This window comes from Bactrocera neohumeralis, chromosome 6 (genome assembly GCF_024586455.1).
Source record: "Bactrocera neohumeralis isolate Rockhampton chromosome 6, APGP_CSIRO_Bneo_wtdbg2-racon-allhic-juicebox.fasta_v2, whole genome shotgun sequence".
In the NCBI taxonomy this organism is placed as follows: Eukaryota; Metazoa; Arthropoda; class Insecta; order Diptera; family Tephritidae; genus Bactrocera; species Bactrocera neohumeralis.
The window spans coordinates 7550736-7578083 of record NC_065923.1 but is presented as its reverse complement, the minus strand read 5'-3'; the positions used below and the strand labels follow the sequence as shown (position 1 = coordinate 7578083).

Here is a 27348-nt window from a genome sequence, read left to right as displayed (position 1 = left end):
GAAGCTTAATTTTCCCCACACACACACTCACACCCACACTGTTTTTGCATTGTTGTTGTTGTTGTTGTTGTTGGCCACACGTGTTTGACAGGCAGTTTGTGGTTAGCGAACAACGACTATTCAATTCCATGATTTTATTGCCAGCAAAGCGCCCTCGGTGCGCCCGAATTTATGTGCGACCTTCAGTTGCAGTGCGGGTCCCGGGTGCGGGCGGCGCCGTGCAGCATGTTCCAAGCGCGCTCGTGTGCAATATTAAAATGAATTTCATGTTGCATAAAATATTCACACACACGCACATACACACTCACACACACATGCGGGCACGTTGAACGCGACATATTTAAAGGGTTTGTTGCTGTTGTTGTTATGCAAATAATGTTGAGGCTTTTCTTTGAAATACAAAACCGTTTGGCCAATTACTGCGGTCACGTGAATTATTTACCGTTTTAAAAATGCATTTATTTTGATGATTCCTCCAATGCGATGCGCAATAAAAACTAGGCCAATTAACGGTATTTACTTTAGCGCCTGCAAATACAATTTAACACGCTTGCAAACAATAAATTTTTAATTTTTTTCGGTTGTGCAAAAAACAGTTATTTAAGTGTAGTCGAAAAAGTCTTTTCGTATTTCGTCAGTAAGTGTCGTTGCAGTCGCATATCTCCAGTGCTACCAATCACATTGTGTCTTATCATATAGTGTTGGAAGGGTGAGATTTTAAGCTTTATTCAACCAAAAAATAAACTAAATTCGGGGAAGTTGAAAAAAAGTTACAGCTGTTCAAAAATGAGTGAAAATATTGAAGAAATTCGCTATATTTTGAAATTCTTTTATAAAAAAGAATGGAATAATACTACGCAAGCTACCAATGAATTTTGTGAAGTGTACGGAGACGATGCTGTATCAGTTCGTGTAGCACAAGAATGATTCGCTCGCTTCGGTTCTGGAAATTTCGAAATTTCGATTTACACTGATGAATGTTGTATGGTTCGTTTCGCTGACTCGGCCTATAAAGTGGTTCGGCCGGAACTAAAATTTTAAACTCGTTTTTCTTGAAACTGACTTCAAAAATTAGCTGAAATTTACATCTACCAGAATATCCCCTTAGGACTTCACGGGTTCCACAAATAGATCATCCATTCTCATCGACATGTCGATTCGTATTGTCTCTAACCGCTGCCAAAATGGATCACATCGTAAACGCACTCTTCCCCACACACGAAAAAAAGACTAGTGATCCAGAACATACTCTAAGATTTCCGCAAGTCCCCAAGTTTACCCACGAAGAGCTGCACATAGCCACAGGCAAGCTCAAGGCCAACAAATCACACGGCCCGGACCCTGCAGAAATCCTGAAAACGCACGCTGCACAGCCAGCGGCTAGTACTATTGAATATTGTACCAAGCCTGCCTCGAAGCCGGAATATTTCCTTCACCCTGGAAAAAGCAACGGCTAGTGTTAATCTGTAAGGAAAAAGGAGATTCCAACTTGCCATCCGCAAACCGTCCACTATGCATGCTTGACACAGCGGAAAAGCTCTATGAAAGGCTACTTAAACCCAGACTCGAAGCGGCTGCCAACGAAGCTGAAGTACTCTCTCTTAATCAACACGACTTTAGACACGGCAGATCAATTCTAGGAGCTATAAAATGCGTAATTGATAATTACATAGAATAGTGTTGCTGGCGACTTAGGCGACCGAAACGCCTTAAACAGCGCTAGATGGCTGGAAATGATCGACTGGTCTCCAGACTAACTTTCTGGATACAAATCCAGCATGCCGCAGGGAAGGCAGTGAAAATTAGTTGACCTACAGACATACGGAAGGAAAACGCTGTGGGCACTAAAGAAAGACACGATACTCACATGGCAACGAAGATAGGAAAATGAGAATCGCGGCAGGTGGACGGTCAAATTAATAAAAGACCTAAACTTACGGATAAACAGTAAATTCCGAGAAGTCGGCTTTTACACTCAGCTGTTTCCACAAGAAAAGTACCTTCAGGAACTATACAAAAACAAAAAACAAAAAAGCAAGTCATCTATTTTTTTTTATTTTATTCTAAGGATATCTACATATTACTCAACATCTATTGCCAAACTCTAAGTATCCCTCTTTCACTTTTTTCGAAATTATTTCCATGTTTTTCTTAGATATTTATATTTGCGCTTATCTCTTTATTCGTTCTCATTTTTAATCAATTAATTTTTTTTCTAAAAAACTCTTCTGTGAAATCCACAGGATCTTCAAACCGCAATTTTTTCGGAATTAAGCTTTGCTCTGTCATTATTTGCACTTTTCTCCACTTTGTGCTTGTTCGCATGAAAGCTCAGCTAGCAAAGAAAGAAAAGTTTTGCTTGCAAAAATGAACGACGCAGCCATGACGAATCGCAGATGTAAGATCATCAATCTATTTCATAAAACACACGCGCGCACACACACACCCACATACTCACATGCAGACAAGCTCGTAAAATGCGAATCATTGTAACTGTTTGCAACTGCTTGTATGCGTTTCAGGGGTCGGAGAGGGGAGCGGTTTGCAGAAGCGTGACTCTTTAGAAAAATGCTGACCAAAATCTCCAAATACACACACGCACACACTAAGCAGTGCTGGCATTGACACACACACATGCATAATTTTCGATTAATAGCCTGTGAAGTATGGCGAGGATTATACACACACCCACACATACAAGCAAGAAGGTGTGGGTGTGTGTGAGTTTTATTACCGCCATGTGCTTATTTATTTGTGACTTGTGGCCGGCGAGTGATGTCGGTTAATTAAATTCCACTGTAATGCCACATAAAACGGCCATAAAGCCACCGTCCACATAAATAAGTACAAAGAAAGCTGCAACGTGTTGGCTTAACGGTTATGTTTATTTCTTAGTCAGAAATTGTGGGCGCATGTAACATTAGCTTGACATAGGCATAAGCATGTTTCCCTTTCTTCATATGGAACTATAAGGTAAAGCCAAACACGAAAGATGGAGAAAGGGCCAAACTGACTCCTTGAAACTCGTTTTTGAATCACCAACAGCCAGCTTGAGGCCCAGCTTTCATTACTGGATAATATTCGACTGAATAGACCACGTCCAGCACGAGGTGAAGAAAATATAATACCCGTAGTTGAGAGTGTACAGAAAGACCGTGAAGAGTCGTTTCGACACCGTTCGCAGGAACTCGGACTTAACCAAAGGGAATGACTTGGCGCAATTCACGTAGAGATCTTAAATTGAAAGCATACAAAAGACAGCTTGCGCAAGAACTGAAGCCCCTCGACCTTCCCAACCGAGATCGTCTCCCTCTACGGGGTCTTGAAAAGTTCCAAGATAATCCCACGTTTTCGAGGCAAATTTTGTTTAGCAATGAGACCGATTTCTAGCTCAATGGGTATGTAAACAAGCAAAATTCTTGTACTTGGGACGAAGAGCAACTTGAAGATATTCAAGAGCTGCCATTTATCAAGAAAAAACAACGTTTTGGTGTGGTTTGTTATGATTCCATCGACCAATATTTCTTAAAACAGCAAAGCGGTGAGAACAAAACCGTCAATGGCGACCGTTATCGCGCCATGATAACCGACTATTTGATGCCTCATGATCTCGGTAACATTTGGTTCCAACAATACGACACCACTTTCCGCAACCAATGGAATTATTGAGAGAGCACTTCGGTGAGCAGAAAATTTCACGTTTTGGGCTGGTCGATTGGCCGCCAAGATCGTGTGATATCACACCGTTAAAGTTTTTCCTGTAGGGATATGTAAAATCTAAAGTTTATGCGGACAATCCCGCTTCAATTGAGGCCTTGGAGCAAAACATCATGCGTGTCAGTCGCCAGTTACCAGTCGAAATACTCGAACGAATCATGGAAAATCAGACTCAACGGATGAACCATCTGAAACGTAGCCGCGGCCAACATTTCAAAAAGATAATCTTCAAACAAAAGCCAAAGAATGTTCTTTCGAATGATAGTAAACATTCTCCATTAAATTTGAAGTGTCTGTGTTTTTTCTTCAAAAAAGTAGGGAACCTCGAAATGGATCACCCTTTACTTATATAATAACCCAAGTGATAATAACACATTTGAGTGGCACTTTATTTATTTCTTATTCACGCTTTCCTGCGTTAAAAACAGCAACAACAAAAACAAATAACAGTAATCAAAACAATGGCTCCAGCTATGATTTTTATCACATATAATATTTATAAATTATTTACTCATACTCAATTATTTACTCATAAGAAATGTTAGTTTGTGTAAAAGTAAGAAGTCTTCAACTCGACCCCACACACACGCAACTTTTGGTTAAGTTGAAAAACTTTGAGGTTATGTCTGTTTTATGGCAGAAATAAATTAGACATTATGTTTACTATAAAACACTCACTTGTTATAACGGCAAATGGTTGGAGTTTGTGGCCAAGTCCATAAACAAGAATTGCGAAAATTCGCCAAAACGATACTCGAAACACTTCGTACGGCTGACTAACGGTTTTGATTACAAATCGAAGGAAATTGTACAAATCAGTAAATAAACTAGCCACACACATGCACACAATGCTACACGCATAAACACACAAACAAACACTTTTGGGATGCCATGTCGCAAGTGAAAGTTCGGAAGACTCTAAAAGTTGCCGAACTTTGCAAATAAATTTTTCATTGAGTGGCACGAGCTGGACTTGCAGTTGTTGAAATGTCGGTGGAGTTCGTTCAGAGCACGAATACAAGCGAAAATGTTTGCTGGTAGGAATTTGATTTGGCTACACTGCAGGGAAAGCAAAAGTCGCTGCCGTTAATTAAACGAAATGAGGAATTTTAGTAGATTTTTTATTTTTTTTCCATATTTTCAGATTCCAGTTAAAGCCGATTTTAAGAAATAAAAAATTTTAATTTAAATTTATATTTATAATTTTTTAAAAAATTCTTAAAATTTAAAAATTAGTAAAAATCGACCTTTAATTTTGAGTAGCCGCCATTTTATGATTTTTTTTTTAGTTTTCTGCTTATTGAGTTTACGACATTCAATAATAAAGAATCTTTGTTTTATTTTTCAGATGAAATCATGGTGACGAGTATACTGCCTTTCTCCCGTCTACTTCAAGAACACATAATGAAAATATGATAATAATGATTTTTTTAAATCATTTTCTTTAAATAAATAAATGATAAAAAAGTGAATAGTAAAATAACCAAAGGCTTTCTTTTATCAATAGGCAAAAAACGATAGAATTTTGGGCTCCCCTTAAGAGGTTTATGGGTTTACGGGTTTCAAAAAATATAATTTTTTTATTGTCTTATTCAATTCTACAACACCTCTAGAATATTGTCCTAAATTTTCAAGTTGATCCGAGTAATAGTTTCGGAGATACAGCCTTGAGAACTTGTGCGCTCGAGGCTAGTTGGGCTAAATGCGCCATCTTTAAACGCATTTTTCTCGAAACTGCGTTTTTGAAGTCGGTTGGCAAGATTTCTCGAAAAATACTTAACCGATCTTAATGAAATTTTACACAGGTCTTTGAGATACAATTCCTAAAGACTTAGAAGAAGAATTTTTTTCGATCACAACTATTTGAAAAAAAAAAATTGTAGCAAAATTTTCATTGAAATATTCATTTTTTTGTAAAAATGTCTGCAAAAATTCTAATTTTCAGTCTTTTTTTTTACTTCTTCCAAGTTCTAAGTTAAGGTTTTAACATGTATTTTTTCACTTTAGATGATCCTGCTAGGAGTTATCCTGCCAACGCGGGCGCATCTTTCTTTGGAGGGGTTATCGGAAATGACGTCGCATTGGCCAAGTTTAAAGTATTTTTCCCAAAAATTTCAGAATTTCTTTGTTAATAGTGTATGTTTGTAATAATAAAAAATTCTAAGAAAATATTTCATTTTCTATATGAGAAAAAAATTGTTAAAAATGGTGTTTTTTACTCGAGGAAACCTATATAACACCTTAAATTTTTCTATCAATCAACAGACTATTGGTTGTTGTTGTTGTTGTTGTTATGGCAGAATTCTGCCTAGTTGGCCGCCTTTGGCCGAATAAAAACCGGAGTCCTTTCCGACGGTCGTGGGAACGATACCAACTATTGGTCGTATTAGGTTCTCCCCGATTTAATAGAAACTTACCCACATTAAAACAGTTTTCCTTTTCATAGTTCGGAGTTTGTAAAACGCTTCGTATCACTTACCTGAAAAGAGAGAAAATTTATTTAAAATTATTTTCGAAATTGGATATATGTATTTAGTAATATTTACAACAACAGCATAGAATTACTTATGAGCCAAAAATAATAATTTCCTATAAGAAGATAAAACGCATAAAAAAACCAAAACTGTAAACCGTTAACCAATAAGACAGCGCGATAAGTTAAACATAAGCAGTCTGCGGATTAAGTCAGCCACTGGCACTTTTGTCGGGTGGCCGTAAAGCTGATGCGCCAGCCATCTAGAGAGGCAGGCAGTATGACAAAGATAAACGAAAGTGAAAACAGAAAATATTTAAAACCAGCCATCAATCAAATGCTGTTTCGCATTGTCATTCTTTACTCTACACACACGCTGCCTTTATTCATAACATATTTTAAGAATCATATGCATGAGTTTCTTATGTAATTTTCAAGTGGCTCATATTTTAACGCGTCCTGACAATGATGAGCGGCATTTATCAAACAAAAGTTAGACACAATGTGCGCAAAAAGCCTACAAATGCGCACACACATATCTCGACACATTTATTATATGCCTGCTGGCACACACGCACATATATATATCGCCTATGTAGACACTCGTCGGTTAAGTAAGGACCACTCCATGCCATTATGCGCGCTGATTTACGTCGCTTAGGCGACAAATGCAAATCCTCAAAATTTTACGCCGCTTAGTGGAACACACAAGTGTATTTGCGAGAGAAGTGCGAGCCAAGCGGAAAGCTGAAGGCGTATACTTTACCCGCTTGCCTAGGTTTGTCGGTGTGTGCATGAGCCCTTTTACCGCAATTGCCACTTTGCGCGCACTCAATTCACGTGATTCTGCATAATTCGGTTTTTGTGAAAATTTCGGCAGCTGCAAAGTGATTTATACACACCCCGCAGAGAAATGAACACTCACTTAAATGCCACACCGTGTTGCGTGCTGGCGAGCTTCATCGCTTTGGATGAAAAGCGCCAGTTTATTTAGAGCCGCCTGTTGACGGTGTTAGTGCTGCAACACTTCCCGAATTTTTGTCTAAATTTAAGGAAAGATATTAAGTGAGGCTACGTCAGCTTTGCTGGTTTCCTGTTTAAGAATTCACTCCTTCAAATGAGTGCCAAATGTCCCCATATCCTACTGGGTTGCTTCACGCCATGCACTCATAAGCATGTGTGTTTGAGAGACTCGTATAAGTCTGTGTGACGCTTACTTCCACACGCCATTAGCTCATTAAAGCTAGAAGGCTAATATTTGCCGAGTAGAAAACTACACAAATTAGCAGCTAAAGTGATTTTTTCACACATACACACTTACACACACTGCCACTCGTTCATTGGAATTTGCCCGCATTATTTAACTTCCCTATTTGACACCAAAACTGCTCCAACGCCCCGGCGGCCACTTGAAGCACTCGAAATTAGTTCAAGGCGAATGCGAAAAAGGCTGAGCGAAGAATGGCAGTGATGCATTCTTGAGCAGCAGCTGAGGCCACATGCAGGAAAGTTGGTGTGGAAGGAAAAATGCTTGTCGCTTTATTTTTGAGAAAATTTGATTTGGATTATTGTCGAAGTTTATGAAACTTGGGCAGGCGTTTATACCGCACCCACTGAGGTTTCTTGGAGGAAATAGTTTGCTTCCATATTATTTTAAAATTATTTATACCATTTCTTATTGTATTTACATTTTTTTTATATTTTGGTTTAATATTTAATAAGTGCGTAATTGGTCAGCTTTTTATCATTGCGCCGAAATGTAGGCAACGGTTGTGTTGGCTAATAACTTGGCTACCAAAAAAAATATTGGATAGTCGAAAAGATGGCGCTGCAGTCGTATATCTCCAGTGCTACCAATCACATTGTGTCATAATGTACGAAAAAGATCATGGTTCAAGCGTGTTGAAGATCAAAAATTGGTCGCAAAAGCCGGCATTGACGCCTCGAAAGGTTATGCTGAGTGTTTGGTGGTATTAGCAAGGAATCATCCACTATGAGCTGCTCCAGCCTGGTCGAACGATTGATTCTACATTTTACTGTCAACAACTTATGAGAACTTAAGCAAGCAATCGAAAAAAAACGATCAGAACTGATCAACAGAAAGGGCTTCGTGTTCCATCAGGACAACGCTAGAACACACACATCTTTGATGACTCGGCAAAAACTGGGAGAGCTTGGCTGGGAAGTTTTGATGCATCCATCATATAGTCCTGACCTTGCAGCATCGGACTACCATTTGCTTCGGTCAATGCAGAAATTCCTTTAATGGAGTAAAGTTAGCTTCAAGAGAAGTCTGTGAAAATTACTTGTCGCAGTTTTTCGCCGAGAAACCAGAAAAGTTTTACACTGATGGAATAATGTCTCTAGGGATAAATGGCAAAAAGTGATCGACCAATAAGGTACATATTTGGTTCTTTGAAGTTCATTATAAATATGAAAAAATACGTTGAAATTGGTTAGAAATACGAAAAGACTTTTTCGGCTACTTATTTATCCGTTAGTATAGTATAGTAGTCAGAAATCCGTTAGTATATTTTATAACAATCGAAGAATTAGCCAAATTTTCAGGTTATATCCAAGTCAATATTTTGTGAAAATTTAAACAGAAGATTGAACGTATTCCTGACTACCTAAATCACTGCCTTGTCAAAGATAACTAATTCGTTGGAGTTTATGAGGGATTACGCACGATCCAATGACGAGATAAACAAACTTTATATATTTTTTTCTGCTTGCAACAAATCAAATTTTCGTTAAAAAAAGTTGATTAATCTCGTCTAAAATTCAGTGCCGTGTTTTTTTGGTCCCATGGAAATCAGTATAAATCTACTCACAAACAGAAAATTTTGCGTTATAATTTTCAAATTTAAAGCTACAGAGTCCACATCTAAAACGTTGCCACCCAAAAATGCTGGATTATTAGAAATACACGCATACAAACGCTTGTGAGCACCGGTGACTCGTTTCAGCTCCCCGAAATACATACAACGGGAGCGAGTGCGCGCATTTAGCAGAAATATGCAAATCCAACCGGAAAGTAAACATGCTGTTGAGCGATAGCTAAGCGCCAAATCGGGAAAACAAAGCTGAGGGCAAATTCAAAAATGAAAATAAATATAATACGAAGCATGTTTCGAAATTCAGGGCAACAATAACAACAACAATGGCGATAATAGAAAACAAGGCAACAGAAGCACCTGGAATTCCAAACGAAAAAATGGTGTATACCTGCTAGCCTCAGGTATAGGATACGGGAGGAGAGAGAGAGAACAAAAGCAGCAAACGGTGTATTGATCGAAATCGAAACAATGTCAATCACGGCAACCAGAGAGATGGCTGGCTCGAAAGCTAAACGTGCGTGTAGACTTCATGGCAACACACTCCCACACATACATATGCATATCAGTAAATGGAGATGCATAGTTTGCATTTTTGCACAAACGCTTGCAACAAAATTTATACAACGAGGCCCATCAGCACACAAACATAAACACATGCTTGCGACGACGAGCAACGGTGGAGCTGCCACGTGCCAAGCTTCGGGCTTCAAGCTGCGCGCGCCACCTGTCACTGTCACTGCCAAGCAAAGCTGAAACTTGTTGAAATAAATTGCATTAATTTGCGTGTGGCTGCCATGAAATTCATCAGACGAGCGCGAGAAATCCGCAAGGAGGGAGCACAGAAAGCACGCCAAAAACAACACAAACAACAACTGCAACTGCACACCATTAAGGAACCGTTGGCATAACGAATGGCCAGCCACAAGTAACTCAATTTAGCAGCGTTCACCAGCAGAAGCGGCTGCAGCATCGGCAACAATAACAACAAATAGTCGAACAAATTGGAAACGAAGCGAAAGGCGGGCCACGGCACCCTCGTAACGGCAACTTACGCCACGACGAGCAGACGGCTAAAAGTGGCTGGCAATAATGCGAAAATGCAGCAAAGCTGCTTAACTGATTACGTGAATACATAAAGCGGTCATTATCGGCATGGTGGGGAAGTATGGCCAACGTGTGACGCAGCGAGGGAAGTGAGAAGTGGAGATGCACTTTTTTTGAGATTTGAGTAATTTGAGTATTCATGAATTTTTACCAAAAGTTAATATTGTCTAACCCTGGCGAATTCGGCTGGTAACGTTAAAAAGAATTTAATACTGTTTCTTAATTCATATGAGAGCATCTGGTAAGTAAATTGTGGAGCGAAGAGGATTAGAGCTCCAGTTAAGAGCAAAAAATGGATTGTACACAAATGCCAAGGATCCGATTTCTAGACTTTACAGTCATGTTGGTTTTGGAGGATATTTCGAAACAGAAACACTAATATTTTTATATCGTCACCTGAAATGCGAAACAACGTATCATCAAAAAATTCTAAATTGAGAGTTTTATTGCTTACGATTCACTACATACAGCATAAAAGCATAAGCATAGCATAAAATTTTCAGCTGCCGCTGTCAGATATAAGCAATATATAACCATTTTATAACCAATTTATAAGCAATATATAACCATTTTATAACCAATTTATAAGCAATATATAACCATTTTATAACCAATATATAACCAATTTATAAGCAATATATAACCATTTTATAACCAATATATAAGCAATATATAACCAATTTATAACCAATTTATAACCAATATATAACCATTTTATAACCAGAACTAAAATTATAACCAATATATAACCAATATATAACCATTTTATAACCATTTTATAACCAATATATAACCATTTTATAACCAATATATAACCATTTTATAACCAATATATAACCATTTTATAACCAAAACTCAAATTTTGTTTCAATATGAGTGATTTTTATTATATTTGCCTTTAAAGTTATGAAATGTGGTGTTACGTTACTTTGCATTGTAGGTGGCGATATTAAACATGTTGGAACTACCTATAGCATGATGTGGTCTATCATGAGTGATCCAAGCCAAATAATTTTCCCCAAAAATAAGAACAAAGTTATTGTACCGCTAACACATAGTGTTTTTTTGCTGCTAATATTTTTTTGTTTGTGTTTGCTCTCCACTATTTTCTAGTATGTTAATAAAGCACAGAAGTAATTACCGACTCGGGGTCTCTCTTCACTCTTCTCCAGCATTTTGCAACGTTGAACGCGCTTGTGGCCAGCGAGAGCAAAGTATAATGGCATTTAAATAAAAGTGTCAAGTTCCATTTAAGAAACTTTAGCATATTTGCATATTTCCAATCAAAACTTCCATACCCACACACACACGCATACATTTGCACACGCATATACAGTGCACCCAAGCGAGGAGCTGCTTGCCACGTGCCACATGCATCACTGCGAGCGCACGCAAACAGTTTTTACATGCTCATGTCCTTCCCGAAGGTGCGAAACTGCAAAGGAGAAAGGCAACCGCAAAAAGAACTACGTGGAACCGGAATTGGCTCATACATATCAATGGAATTCACAATTTCCAAACGAAATATGAGCACAGCAAGTATGTATGTAGACAAACACACGCACACACACACGCATTTAAGGCATCGAGGTTCGCATGTGCACTCTGCACACATGCCACTTACACACACATGACCGTATAGGAGGCGAAGAATGTGCAGAATGAAAGCAAAAAATCTCAGCGGCACAAAAATGGCAATATCAAAGTCTTAGCAGAGAAATATGAAAATATACTGGCAATAATAAGTTGCACGTAGCATGTATGCATGTATGCGTGTGTGCTCATCTGCTGAGGGTCTATGATGGCCAGGGGTAATACGCGGATCTGCCGTAGAGCTGGTCTTCTTAGGTTCTTATGTGGGATTCGCTTTGAGCCACCAAATCAGCCAAAGGATTTGACTTCTGTATTTGTGCTCGCAGCAAATTTATGCATACATACAAATACACGTACAAATATGGGTCTGGGTAATACGACGGCGCATTAAAGACCGATATCGACGAGTTGTGCAACCGCTTTTTAAAGTCAGAAAACAAACAGCAAGCTTGTGGATATCCTTACGAATGTGTTAGAGCTTTGTCAGTGGCTTCCTCTTGCTGTGTGTTTGAGTGTGTGTATATGAGTATATATGTTGCTACTATATTGGAAATCGAAAGGGAAGCAGATGCCAATTGTGCAAACAAATATTTGCTAGACTGCTTTGACACACATACATACTCTCATGTAGACACAGCACTGCACTTTGCTTGCTTGGCGTGACATCGAGGAGCTCATATTCGCACCGCCTTTGCGCTCCCTTGCGGCTCTATTGCTTACTTTCTCTGCATTTTTCTGGGCTCACCACAGGAATTCCACTGAGCAGCTATCGTCAAACAGATTGTGGAGGAAATTTAAAAGGCATTTCAAAGTGAAATATTTACAGACTCACACACACATACATACATGATTTGTTGAGATAGTGCAACGGCGCTGGTTTGAATGTGATTGGAAGGAGAAGGAAGAATCCGACGATGAAAAAATAATAACCGTAAGTTGTTTAAAGTGTGATTTGATGATTTTAGTTGAATGTCAGCGAATGCTAGTGACATCCCTTTACACCATTTCTCTCTCTGAATTGAATTCAGCAATTTTTATATAAAAAATTATTAATCAATAAGCGATTATAATCCATATTACAAGTAAAAACTATAGTAACGGTAAATTGACGACTCAACAAGATCTGAAATTATTCAGTCTGCAGACCTCAAGTCCTTATGCTTCATTCAGCTGCGTATCCTTCAGTCGCCAGGAATATTATTTACTTACATAAATATATAAATACTACTATGAGCAATAAATAGTAAGACTCTGTTCAAAAGTTTCAAATTCTTAATTTATTATTCAAACTTTATGTCGTCCCTTACAAAGTAATCCCTCTTGGCCTCAATACCCTGGTGCCAACGTTTTTTTCCAATCCTCGAAACAGTTGCTTAAGTCAATTGCCAGAATAGTCTTCAGTGCGCGTAGCGACTCACGTTTAATGTCTTTAATTGACTCAAAACGGTTTCGACGGAGCGGTCGTTTGAGTTTGCTGAATAGCCAGAACTCGCACGGAACTCAATCAGGCGAATACGGCACGAACTTGATTGAAAATTTGGCGGAAAGCTCAGGAAGAATCAATGCAGTATGCGATAACACTCAAATAGTATTCCATGTGCGGGTAGTTCAGTCGGGTCTACGTAACCGGAATTCTTTATCCGGTCAAGGACTGTCAACTCGGTATAACAATAACAACAATAAGTATTCCTTGTTGATAGTTTGGTCGGTCGGAAGGAATTTGAAGTGTACCACACCTCGATAATCGAAGAAAACTCAACATAACCTAGATTTTTGACCTGCTGTGGGTGGTTTTTTCGGTTTCGGCTCACCTTTGCGACGACATTCGGCCAATTGATCACCTGTTCCCGGGCTGAAAGCATAAATCCAAGAGTCATCGCCAGTAATAATAAGTTTCATGACATTCTGGTAGTCAGAAAGCACTGTTTCACAAACGCACCAATCGTGCTCTCACTTTTCTTTAGTCCAAAAAATCTTTCAAAAGGGTTTGCACTGATCCATCCGATATTTCAACGATATAAGATCTCTGCCTGTTACTCTTCAATTCTCAGGCACCAATTCCTCTATTTTATTGACGAGTTGACCATCAGTTGATGTTGTTGGCCGTCCTGGACGTGATTCGTCGTCAACGCGTTCTGGAGTCTCTTTGAATAATTTGTACCAATCAAAAACCCTTGCACGCGACAAACAATTGTCATCGAAAGCTTTTTCACACAAAATTTAATGGAACTTCTTTGTTGAATGATTTCACTCATCGTAAAAATCGCCATGAACTTTGTGTACTACAGAAAGACAAGCGTTTACTAAACACTAATAACTATTTAGATGCGACATTTGGTACAGATGTCACCGACTGTCATATCAACCTATAATAAGCTTTAAATTAAAAAGTCTTACTATTTTTTGCCCACAGTATATAAATATTTAATGACGCGTTTAATGGGTCTCCAGCATAACGGAGGTTGCCTGCGGCGCGTCAAGTTTTGTATCAATCTAATCTGAAGGAATTATTACACGCACGCACACACACACATACACTTTTGGTTGTCTTGATATCTCAATAATTGCGAATGCTTGATTATATTTGCTTATCTCGTAGGCGTTTGCCTTATATTCCCAACTAATAATTGTATTTGCTCAAATATTCATATATACACATGTATGTGAGTGTATGTGCAAATATTTATATTTGTTCAGTGGCTGATAGACAGCTTCCAATTTCAATTTAGTCAACTGTTCGTCGGGATTATTGCTGATGTGCCAGCTTCGAAGAAAGCAATTGTGTGGGAATTTAGTAGCATTGTTGTTGTAATGACGGGCAATATACAATGGTGTTGCGACAATGCGTTTGATTTTGGCTGAAATCATATTTGTTAGCTATGTTTGAGTGTAAATAAGTGGAATATCGAATTAGTGACGCAGCCAACAAATTGAGTTATTCGTTCGGAAAATGGAGTACATGGCACTACATAGACTGAAATAATAGCGAGATAAGTGAAATAATTGAGCTTGAAGAATATCCTTAGTGCGATAGGATTTTAGGTAAAATTACTATAAATTTAATGCAAAATGCTTCTGTCTCAATAAGAATTATTAATGAGCCATGTGAAATATGCCGTCACTAATTGTAAGACTATTGGTTTAATGGGCTTTATACCATATTTTCGAATCATAATAAATCAAAATAAAGAAGTATTGATATAAGAATAGGAAGCTCATGGTAATGACTTGGACTTTTGGCCGATGAGCCCGCAGGTCCAGCGATTCATTATTCATACTAACAAATCAAGGCTTTATCGCCGAAACTATTACTCGGATCAACTTGAGAATCTACGACAATATTCCAGAGATTTTATAAAATATAATATAATTCAATAAAAAAAATATATTGTTTGAAGCCGTGAAACCCTTGTAACCCCGTAAAGGCGCTTTCGCTACTTTAAAGCAAACGGTAATCACCACCAATATCCCTTTAACTCACGCGACGCACACTCTAACCAAACTCACCTAGCATACGCCGCATGCCCAGCACCTTGCCGCCGGGTGACGGCTTCAGTCCAGACGGCTTCACTGCTGTTGCACCACCACCCGTTGCGCCCAGCTTGGCTTGGCTGGCTTGGTTGGCTGTAGTTGCTGTCTTTACGGTTAGTTTTGCGCCTGCTGCTGGGCCTGCGGCCACCTTGCTGCTGGCGCCGGCGCACGAACGCTTGTAGCCGGCCGAGAGGAATGCCGGTGGCGGTGTTATAGGCGGCGCCGGCAACGCAATGTCCTCGATGGGTGATGTGGCCGTCGACGCGGTGGCCGAAGAGCACACCGAGGCGGGCATGCTGATGGAGGCGCCATGCGCAAGCCCCGGTGTGGCTGAGTTGGCGGTAGCGGCGGCCGCTGCTGTGGCGGCCAACTCGAGATGATGCTTGTCGCAGCGGCGACGTCGTCGTATATTCGGTGCAATCGTCTTCATTTTGTTTGTTGCTGCATTTGTGGCGCCGATGCCATTACAACTCGACGCGCCAGCGCTGGTGGAGAGGTTGGTGAGGCTGCTGCTTTTACTGAGGCCGCCGCAGCCGTCCTTGGAGTTGATGCGTAGGTAGTGTACGCGAAATATGCGCACGGGCTTCTTCTGTTGCTGCTGCTGCTGCTGTTGCTCCGCTTGCTGTGCTGGCGGCTGCTGTTGTAGCAACAGCGCCGTGTCGTCCGGTTGTAGGTGCCGTGATCGCGTCTGTTGGAAACGTTTACGTTGCTGTGTCGCCAATAGTTGTGGGTATTGTTCGCCGATGTTGTAGTGCAACATTTAGTGTACGTGTCGGTCTGTGCTGGGGGTTGCAAGGTGGTTGTTCTGGCTTCGCAATGTCTCGCACTCAAATTGCTTTTTAAAATGTTTTTTTTTTCTTGCTTTTGCTTATTTTGGTGTCTGCTATTTAAAAATCTTTAATCACTCAGCGTTCGCCGGGGGAGTAAAATTCACAAAAATATCCGTTTAGTTGTTGTTTTTGCTTGTCTTAAACTGTGTCCTTACGTCGTACGTTGCTTAAAATGCTGTGTGTGTTGAAAAATAGTAACTTTGCCTACTTGCTTAAGAGATATTTGATCTGGAAGCGTTGCGTTTGTTGCTCTGTTGCACGTCGATACCTGCTTAACGGTTGCCTTTTGGTTTTCCTCCTCGGTTTTTTGATTAATTGTGACTTTCTTCAATTGTGTGTATGTGTATATATTTTATTTCTAACAACTTTAACAAGATTTATTTGTATATATGTATTTGTATATATATATTTATTTAATTAACAACACTTATACAGTTAACGGACACTTTAACATTTGGGTTTGTGGGATTTCAAAATTATTTTTGTTTTTACTTTTTTTGCTTTTGCTTTTGTTATTTAATCGCTAATAAAATTTGCTTTCCAGTTGCTTGCACGTCGCGGTGCGCTCTACCACGCCAGCGTGTAGAGTTGAGCTTTGGCGAACGTGTGCGGTTTCAAAGCCTTTAAAATGAGCGTTCTTGTTAACCTTCTGGCCGCCCACAAAATTTTTCACTTTTGTTATAATTTTTTTATATTTTCTAAAAGTACCACAATTACTTGTTATTTCACTTAAGTTTATACAGTTGTTATTGTTTTTTGTTACGTAGTTACTACAGTTTAAGCTGGGAAATAAATCGAAATATTTATTTTATTTTCCAAATATTTAAAGCTCGGTAAAGTTTCTTATTATTATTTCCGTCACACTTGACTGCTTGCACTTTGATGAGGCCTCGAAATATAAAGAGACAAGCGCACTATGAGATCACATGACTTGAACTTTTGTGAGATCACAAGAGGTATGCTAGTCGAGAGGCATGAAATTCAGTTAATTTTGTCATAAGAAGAGACAGTCAATATTTTTACTAAAAAGTTTTTCGTCTGCTACTTGTTTCAAGGTAAAAAAAAAATTATTTTTCAAAAGTGGATTGAGCAATTTTATTCGGACCTTTTGTACATTATTGAGCACTCAATGCATATTTAAGAAATAAATTCGAAAAAAAAGTATTTTTGTTTTACTTTGAAACCCTAACCCCCACCCCCCTTAATATTACAAAAATTCAAAAAAAAAAAAAAAAAAATAATAATAATAATAAAGCAAATAAAGAAGGGCTAAGTACGGGTGCAACCGCACATTTTATACTCTTGTAACATGCAGCAATCAAAGCCAGGGAATTTCCTTAAGATGTAAAATGACAACCAGAGGATCGAAAACCAAAAATTTTATATACATAACCGACATATGCGTCATAAGGTTTGTTAGAAAAAGGAAAATCATTATATGTAGTATATGGGAGTTGGGGTAGTATTAACTTTATCAAGCCACATACTAAAAAAAATGTTGGATCCATTAAGGTACCTCGCATACAATCAACAATCGTATGGAGTCAAGTGGCTACAATCGACAATCGTAAAAAAAGGGGATAGATAAAATTTTCGGCACAAAAATACACTATCTTCACTAAAACATGTTCTATAATTTTCAATGAAATCACTCACATATTACTGATATATGCGGTACAAACTCGCCCGGAAGTTCGAAAATCTTTGTATTAGGTATATGGAGGCTCAGGGAAATATTGATCCGATTCAATACATATCCATTTTCGATAGACAGAGATACTATTATCAGTAAAGGATTCTGTCTGAATTTCAATTATATATGTACATACATATGTATTATGGCCACCTACGAACTCGTACTTTCCTTTTACTAACGAACGCGCGTACCGAGTTTCATCAAGAAATCTCAATTTTTACAGTTTGCACAGACGGACAGACAGACAGTCACCCGGAATTCAAATCGTCTCTTCAAATTGATCATTTGTCTAAGACTACTCACGAAACGAGAAAAAAATTTATTAAAGAATTAAAAAAAAAATTAAATATTAATATTAATTAAAAAAAAATAAATATTTAAATTTGGGCATTTTGATAGTTCCAGACATAGACAGGTCACACACGCTATTGCTGCTGATACCAAACTGGATTTCAAGGAAGCTACTGCTGTCAAGGAGTAAGTTTGTTGCTGGTTCTGCTGTCTCTGCTCCAGCTGCTGGTGCTGGCACTGCTAGCGAAAAGCAGGAATAAGCCAAATGTGCGTTTCGGTCTCTTCGACTAAACAGCTCAACACTAAAGAAGAATAACTAAAAACTTCAGTTAAATCGGTACAGTAGAGCCTGAGAAATCATTGGTAACGTTAGTGTCGTGAAAATGACAGTTTCGAGAAAAACGCGCTTTGAGTTTCAGTGCCGGAGAAACAATTTGGCTACCGGGTCAGACAAATACCTACAGTTCTAAAAATAATTGGAATTTCAAAAAGTACTCTTGTAGACATACATATGTATTCTTGAAAAGTTAAAAAAAAAATAAATAAATGAAATTATTATTTTTAGACCAGAACATCCCCTTAAAATATAGTTGTGACGATTTAGTAAATCAAAGGACACCTCATTGCACTTAAATACGAAGCAATGCGAAATTCAAACATTTTTTTAACTCACTAAATAATAACAGTACAAATTTGGAATGCTTTGCAAGCTTCAGCAAATGGTAAAGAAACCATTATTTAATACTCATAAGCAGATTACGACTAGCGGCTTAAGTGGCTGACCTCGTTTAATGTGGTTCTATGGTAGTCTAATGTACGGCAGTGGCGAGCAAAAATGTAAAGAAGAATGTGGATCACAGCTCAACACCCAACTATACCGACCAAAAACGACAACATTTCAAGCAACTTCAATTTTATGAGCGCATTTCGGGCAATTGGTATTCATACCCCGACACACAGCGCGCTATAAAAATGAAAAATAAGTGAAGCTGAAAAGTAGAGAATTTAGAGAATTTTATGCGGCCTCTAAGTGTGAGTAATTGTACACTTGCGAGCATAGTACTTCCATAACATTACCGCCAAGTGGCAGTAAGTGCTCAACTCGGGAAAGAAATTAACTCAGCATATTTAAAATGGGGCAAGTGTGACCGCAACGGGTGAGGGGGGCGGTCAAGAAGGGCGGCGGAAGCAAGCTAAAAAGCGGAAATCATCAAATATCCGGCTAAGCTTTCAATGCTGTCAGCACTAAAGTGGCACAAATTTGCGCAGCAGCCACAGCCATTTCGTGCAAGAAATGTTAGAAATGCCAAAAACAACAAAGATTTCAACCAAATTTCTATAAGCAACTTAAGCGAATGAAATTTGGAAAAAGCTAAATGAGTGCTGCTGACCGATGGCGTGGAATGAGCTGGCGACTGCATGCTGACTACTCAACATCTAAGCAGAATAAAGTTAGCATAAGGTAGCAGATGCAAATGCGGACACATATGTACATGATATATACATGTATATGTGTGTGTGTGTGGATAAATACATTTTAATAAAGAATTCCAACTCAGAAACAAAGTTGGTGATGCCTTCGTCTCATGAGCATTGCTAGCGAGATGGCTTAAAGCTAAAGTTTTGCTTTGCACACGTAACGGTAACTACAGTGTTTTGCCAGTCATGCATTGAAATGCCATTTTCAAGTTCGGCACCCACCCGTCGCCGTGGCCAACGCCGGCCAGCCACTCAAATTAGTTGAAAGTCGTAGGTGAACAAAAGTGGAAATACACGAAGGTCAAATAACGGCGCGGATGCAGCGCCTAGCGCCCAATCTCCACGTGCGCACATATACGAGTTGAACTGCTCGTGGGAGTTGCTGATGGATAGACATGGCGTATACGTGACGTGCGTACTTGACGAAATGAGCGAGTGTTGCCGCATGGCAAGCAACTCGTTGTATGGGTGAGGTGGGGGTTTCATCGATGGGATCAAGTGGCATACCAGGAAAAATGTGTGCTTAATGAGAAGAGAACGTTAATTAAAGGAAGTTGGTGTGAATTGAAAATATAAGGAAGATGACGAGCTGTATACAAATGAAGCGCAGAACGATGCTTTGCTTGGCGAAATATTGAATTTGCGTGCTTACAGTTGTTCAACAAGCAATCGGTAGTAATTTATATGGTATACAGAAATTGGTTTTCTCAAATTTTGATACGAAAAGGGTTTTCATAAGAACAAAGCTGGATTTCGTCCAACTTGAAGCACTACAATTGTCGCTCTGTATATCACATACAAGCAAGAACCCAAGCAAGCATGTTAAAAAAAAGGTGATACATCTTTCTTATGGACTTTATTATTTTCCACCCAAATTCGCGTAGAAAATTTCCCACATTCCTCGGTGTAGAACATCAATATTAATAAACTGAGTTGCGACGTTGTCCAATTACAGCTGTCAGCGAACAGATGTACCTACAACTGACAGCCACAATCATCGCCTGCAATCGGGCGTGAAATAGACAACGACAACAAGAGCAAACACAGACATGCGGCGCAACAGCAATAAGATCGATGACGACAGTTGCAGCTGGGCTGTTGCCGCTGCCCCGCCCCTAGACGCTGCCGCTGCCTCGCTTGTAACACGGTACATGAATATTTCAGTGCAGATTTTGACTGATGATTGGCGGCAGGCGAGCTATGAGCAAAATAAAAAAGCAGAATATTGAACAACACAGAAATGTAAAAAAAAAAAAACAAAAAAAAAGACATGCACAAAGGGCCAACAAACAGCAACAGCGTGGCAGCCATTTTCAGTTGTGTGTGCTTAAAACGAATGAAGAGGCATGAAATCGATTTTGTTGGGCACCTGCTCGTTACATAACAATCCGCTGCAGCCTACACGTACTGAACATATTTTTACAGCTGTATCTGCACTTATGGCTTGTCGCCGGAAATGGTACCAACACTTCCGTTGCCGCACACATGTAGTTAAGGGTCAAACATAGGCATGTATGCACGTACATATATATGTGTGGTAGTTGTTGCCGAAAAACGCCGCCAACAGTAAAACATTTACGGTCAACATTTTCATGTTCGCTCATCAATTATCAAAGAGACAGGCAAACATTGGCGAAATATGTGGCAATTTCTTATGTAATATGCACACATGTGAGCATTTAACTACATGTGTGGTTTAACTGTAACGATAGCGGAACTACCGCTACATCAACACAATTGCCGAACAAATATTGCTTTAAAAAATTCATTAAAAGCCATAAAAAATTGCAAAACGCAGAGAATTTTGTTTAGTGGGTGCGCGACTTGGCTAAATACGCCCAAAGGTAGGCAACGTATTATATCAAATATCTTGCAACTTTTAGACATGAAAAGTCAGGCCTTTCGTACTTTCAAAAATTGCCAAAAATATCAACAAAAAATAAGTTAAAACCTATTAATAGAATATGCCATAGCTTTTATCTCACATTATCACTTTGTCTATGCTTTGACATTTTAAATTAAGCCGCCAACTCTGAGCTAATTAGGCAAGCCACGTGACGGCAGCTACAAGGCCGACACTGTGGGCTTACATGAGTCGAACGTGTTTATGTTGTACGCAAGCCAATGAAGCATTTTCCTTGAAATTTTCTTTACTTCACGTTATTTCACGGCGCTTCGTTACATATTTCGTGCATAAGATATTCAATATGTACGCACGTGGCGCCCGAAACTGTGCTAAGAGGTACTGTCTGGCTCGATGAGCGAAATGAAGCGCAAACAAGCCAGTAGACATAAGCGGGTCCAAGTTTCCGAAGAAAGCAAAAAGAAGAAAGTTAAAAATCGATGTTAAAAACGTTTCAGCTTCCTAGCGCTTCAGCTTTTCTTTTGGCTACAAAAAGCAGGAAAAGTTGAAGGCATTCAGCATGCTTGGCAAGCTCCACAGCGAAGGAAAATTGTATAGAATCTCAGTAGGAAATTAATTAACAAATGTCGTGTCTAATGAAGCAAAAGGTGCTCTTCAAGCGCTGCCATGAATTATTTTCGCAACAAAGTTAAAAGCGAAAATTCACCTTCGTTAACCGCGAGGAAAAAATTCTTTTTCTAACATTCTCGAAACGCAGCAATCAATCCGCATTGTGTAGGCCCCACTGCACTTTCAATAGGCGACGAGCTTTTCTAGTGGTCGCCGACAACACGCGCTGACATTCAACGCGGCCGATCAAGGGTAAAAGCCAGTCAGCCTGCCATAATCGAAAAGAAAAATGAAAAGAACCAGCCTCGGTGAAAAAAATTGTTAATGAGCAGCAGAAGCAGCGGCAGCGCAGCAAAGTAGAAAGTAATGCAGAAGAAGCGTTTGCATGCTTCGCCCCGATGCCGCCGAAACATCAAGGACAAAAAGACACATTTTTGTGGCTTTCAACGCAAGTCTTGTGAAAGGCGAGGAATTCAGCGCTGTGAGTGTCAGGGTTCTAGTGGGATAAGCGCTAAAAAAGTAGGCGCTGCAGGAGGATAATGCGAGCACAGTAAATGGAACCTGCTCCCTAATGGCATAACGGCATTTTATAAACAATGTTGTGAAGGATGGTGGAGGAAGGGAACTCCACACCAAATTTCAGTACACAGACGTGAATTATATAAAAACGCGCAGTGGCAACAGGGGTTACGGAAATATTTTGTGCCAAGTATTCCTTACAGCTGTGCAAAATTTTAACTGTAAAGTATTTGCCCCCCGCGCCCTTAACTTTCGTTCAGTCTACACGAGCGCCTTGCGCCGAGCATACCCACTTGCTGATTGCCTTGTATTTATTATGTTTAGTTGTTTCGTCTCACTGCTCTCTGCTCTAAAATGTTTAGTTGTGTAACCACACACACACACACACGACGCCAAACAAGCGCACTTTGGATTTGCGGCATGTAATGTTTGTGTGTAGAGTAAACAAAGGCTAACAAGCCAACAGCATTTAGCTCGCAAAACTCACTTGTTCCAGCATGCCAAAGTCTAATTGCTTATCAAAATGATATTTCAGCTGAACAAAAGCACTCGTTAAACTTAAGAAACTTCGAGGCAGAAAGGGATTACAAACATTTGTGGCATTTTCTGTTTTTCTGCTTTTGAGAAGTTGTGCAAATTTCAGAAAACTCGTGCCAAAATGAGTTTAAAATCCATAATGCAGTAAGAAACACACAGACGCCCACATGAATGCGTCCCGCTTTGAAAGTGTGACTTTTGAAAAGTACGAAGAAACTAAAATTTAAAAAAACAATTATTGGTAAGTCTATGAGCTGGTGGAAGGAGCTCTTTTTTTAAGAACTTTACTGACAACTACGAACGCTGCGCTGACAAACACTTGAGAATTGTGCTCTTATCCACTTACTAAATGAAACGCCATAAGATGAACATGCCAGGATTGCACCTTAAGTCTGTTAACCCGATAGTAAAATATTGGGTAGTCGAAAATGTCTTTTCATATTTATAATCAAACTTCAATTATTTTTGTTTATAATTAAAAAATAAATAAACAAATATGTACCATTTTGGTCGACCACTTTTTGCCATTTTTCCGCTAGAGACATTATTTCATCAGTGTGAATCGAAATTTCGAAATTTCCAGAACGGAAGCGAGCGAACCATTGTTGTGCTACACGAACTAATACAGCATCGTCTCCGTAAACTTCACACATTTCATTGGTGGCTTGCGTAGCACTCTTCCCTTTTTTGTACAAAAATTTCAAAATTTCATTATTTTTACTCATTTTTGAATATCTGTAACTTTTTTTAACATTTTAATAGTTTTTTTATGATTAAATGAAGCTTAAACTCTCACCTTTCCAACACTATATGGTATGACACAATGTGATTGGTAGGCCTTGAGATATACGACTGCAATGCCATCTATTGACAAAATACGAAAAGACTTTTTCGACCACCCAATATATAATAAGTGACCTAAATTTTTCAAACACGAAGGCGGATCGAAAACATATGAAACTTCGTTTAAATCAAATCAAATCGCATATTTCTTAATTAAAAACCAAGTATCAAACATGGGCGTTGAAAAATCAGCGCAATTGTGGACCATGGCGTATGAGCGACATTTACATTGAAGCAAAGGCAGTGCGAATTACTTCACGATTTATGCTGGAAAGTGTTTACAAATATCAAAAGTTGAAAAAAATCAGGTTTTACGACGTTTCCTTCTGAGCGTTACACGCTTCATGGCAAACTGAATATAGCATTTTCAAGGCATAATTTAGTCAACTGTTTAAGTCTTGCTGGCAACGTTGGAATATCGGAAGGATCAGCGAAAAACATTTTGAAAGATAATTTGGGCCTAAGAAAAGTGAATGCACGATTGGTTCCAAAATCACTCAATTTGTCGAAAAACAGCATCGCGTTAACGTCTGTGAAGTAATGCTTTTCGAATACCGGAATGTCATGAAACGTATTATTACCAGCGATTAGTCTTGGATCTATGCTTACGACCCGAAAGCAGACTATCAGTCAGCCAAATATCGTGGCAAAGATGAACGGAAGCCGAAAAAACATGTGAAAGCGGGTCGAAAATCGAGGTTGCTTCGATTATTGAGGTGTGGTGCACTCTGAATTGCTTTCGAAACTACGGGCAAACTGTCGACAAGCAATAATATTGGGGCCACGGGGGTTTACTTTGAGGTTGTTGATATAGATTTTTAAGAATAGCTTAAGAATTTGAAAATTATTAAAAAAGTCTTACTACTTTTTGCCCATAGTGTCTCAAGTCAATCAAATACAAGTAGGAAATGTTGGACGCTTAGCTTTCTAATGGACCTTAGTAAAGATATTCCACATAAAACCTTTTCAAAAATGGTGTGGACTTGCGTAATAAGAACAGAACTTTAAGGGGCTACATGGGTTTACGGGTTTCAAAAAATCGTGTTTTTTTATTGTCTTAATAAATTGTACAACATCTCTAGAATATTATTCTAAATTTTCAAGTTGATCTGAGAAATAGTTTTGGAGATACAGCCTTGTTAACTTGTGCGCTCGAGGCTAGCTAGGCTCAGTGCGCCGTCTTTGAACGCGTTTTTCTCGAAACCGTGGTTTTGAAGTCGGTTGATAAGACTTCTCGAGTACTACTCAATTTTACACAGGTCCTCGAGATACAATTCTTAAAAAATTTCGCGAAATTTTCTCTGAAATTTTAGTGTTTTTGTAAAAATGTTTGCCAAATATCCAATTTCATTTATTTTTGCCTTCGTCCAAGTTATAAGTTAGGGTTCTAACTAAAACACGTATTTTTTCACCTTAGATAATCGTGTAAGAAGTCATCTTGCCAATGCGGGCTCATCTTTTTTCTGAGGGCTCACCGGAAATGGCGTCGTAATGGCGGAGTTTACAATATTTTTTTTTCAAAAATCCAGAAATTCTTTGTTAATAGTAATTTGATAAAATATTTCATTTTTTATACGAGAAACCCATGTAACCACTTAAAGGCCTAAGCAACTAAAGGCAAATGCGTGGCATTTACGAGTCGCTGTTAATTGCGACAAGCAATTGAGTAATTCCAGCTGGCAGCTAAATATATATGTATATATGCTAGCTACCCCCTAATCCTACAAATAAAACTCTAATCCCTAGAGACACACACATTCCATGCATAATTTTGACTCAATTTTCTCTGCCTGCAATTGATTGTATTTCACTTTCAATTTGTTTTATTTTGTCGAGTGTGAATTCTCTGAATGAAAATGGCGTATGACTAGGCAGGGAAATATTCACCAATTATTGTCAAGTGGTTGTTGTGTGCGAGCACTCAGCAGTGACGGAAAATTGCGAAATTTTATTTTGGTTCAAAACTATTTATATATGCACACACACATATGTAAATATATAAACGAGAATAGAAAATTTTGTTTTTTAATAAATTTCGAATTTGGGATATTTGCTCAACAAGCTATTGGTAGTAGGAGGACTGTATACCATTTATACATCTGATTTACATATTTACACATGTGTGTGTGACACGCCCGCAAGCACTTACAATAACTTTATATATTTTTTGTTGCAACTACTATTTTCTTATGCTCGCGGTGCCTTCTTTGTTTATAAGCAAATATAATACTTTTTTTTATTATTGTTTTTGCTTTATATATATATATATATGTTGGCTATATATGAACAATAGGAAAATAGATTAGCGCTTTTCACAAGACAACAAGCACATTGCGTTATTAAATACTATATATCTATATATATGTATGCTGTATATGTCTGTATATCAGTATTTATATTTGAAGGTAGAGTGTTTTTGCTTATTGTTGAGCTTTTTTGCTTTTCGAATACATAAACTTTGCTGATATATATATATATATGTTTTAGTAAATATATGTTTTCTTAATTTATTTATTTATTTGTCCAACATTAGCTTTGCTGTTGCTGTTGCTGTTGCTTTTGGTTTTGGTTTAAAATATGCCGTTTAAAATATCTGGAAGTTTTATATGCAAATATTGTATGCGGAAGAATATATTTAGAAACTTCATTTGTTGCTTTAGTGCGCGAAAAAATGCGCGCTGATGTGTAAATTCGATTGTTCTTTTTGTTTTTGCCTTTTGATTTTTATTTTTATTCTTGTTTTTGTTTTTGTGTTTTTTTTTTTAACTTTAGAATTGCAATATTTTTAACTTGATTTATGGTTTCTGCGTGTTTTTATTCAAAATTACAGCTATTTTTATGGTTTCGTGTGCTTTGTTGTTGTTGCTTTGCTTCTGCATTTATTTCACTTTTAGCTTTTTTTTAAAATTTTTTATGTGTTGATCCGTCAGCGCGCGAAATATGTCAACGCACCCAAGCGCTTTTTGCCTTGCCACTGTTACTCACGCGCTCGTTTTGTTGTTGTTGTTGTTCGAATTTGATTTATCTCTGCTTTTACGCACGGTCGTGAAAATAACGGTGCTATGTTTACAATAAAAATGTTAGCTTGTTATTTTTAGCGCTCACAAAACACTTTATAACCCATTCACTTAAGAGTCAAGCGGACGCTAATCTGCGCTGCTTTCTTTAGAGTTCGGCGTGGAATTCACTTCACAAACGCTTAACAAACGAGTCGGTTCGGGAAAAATACAGGAAAGTGTGCTTTTTAATGTTTGACTGCCTTGATCTGTAAGGCGATAACCATTATCAGTTCGCCGCCAATTTGTTCACACGCACACAAACACACACACACACTGACTGGCTGGCGCTCACTCGAGTGGTTGTATAAATTTGGTCGAACGTAGAGAAAAAACGACAACCAAATCGAAAACTAAAAGAAAACA

The 27348-nt window shown here is 38.5% G+C and overlaps 1 protein-coding gene and 1 long non-coding RNA gene across 15 annotated transcripts in view; both read right to left on the bottom strand.

The window, feature by feature from the left end:
* The window catches only part of LOC126763680 (phosphatase and actin regulator 2), a 228264-nt gene that overhangs the window by 78285 nt on the left and 122631 nt on the right, over positions 1-27348 (bottom strand). The gene's annotated exons all lie outside the window — the stretch shown is intronic.
* LOC126763726 (uncharacterized) overlaps positions 1-27348 on the bottom strand; it is a 94414-nt gene that overhangs the window by 23242 nt on the left and 43824 nt on the right. The window contains exon 3 of one of the 2 annotated variants that reach the window (XR_007667661.1): positions 6182-6196. The exons of the other annotated variant lie outside the window; for it this stretch is intronic. This is a non-coding gene — a long non-coding RNA (uncharacterized LOC126763726). Of the gene's footprint in view, positions 1-6181; positions 6197-27348 lie in introns of those variants that run through there. 2 annotated transcript variants of the gene reach the window in all.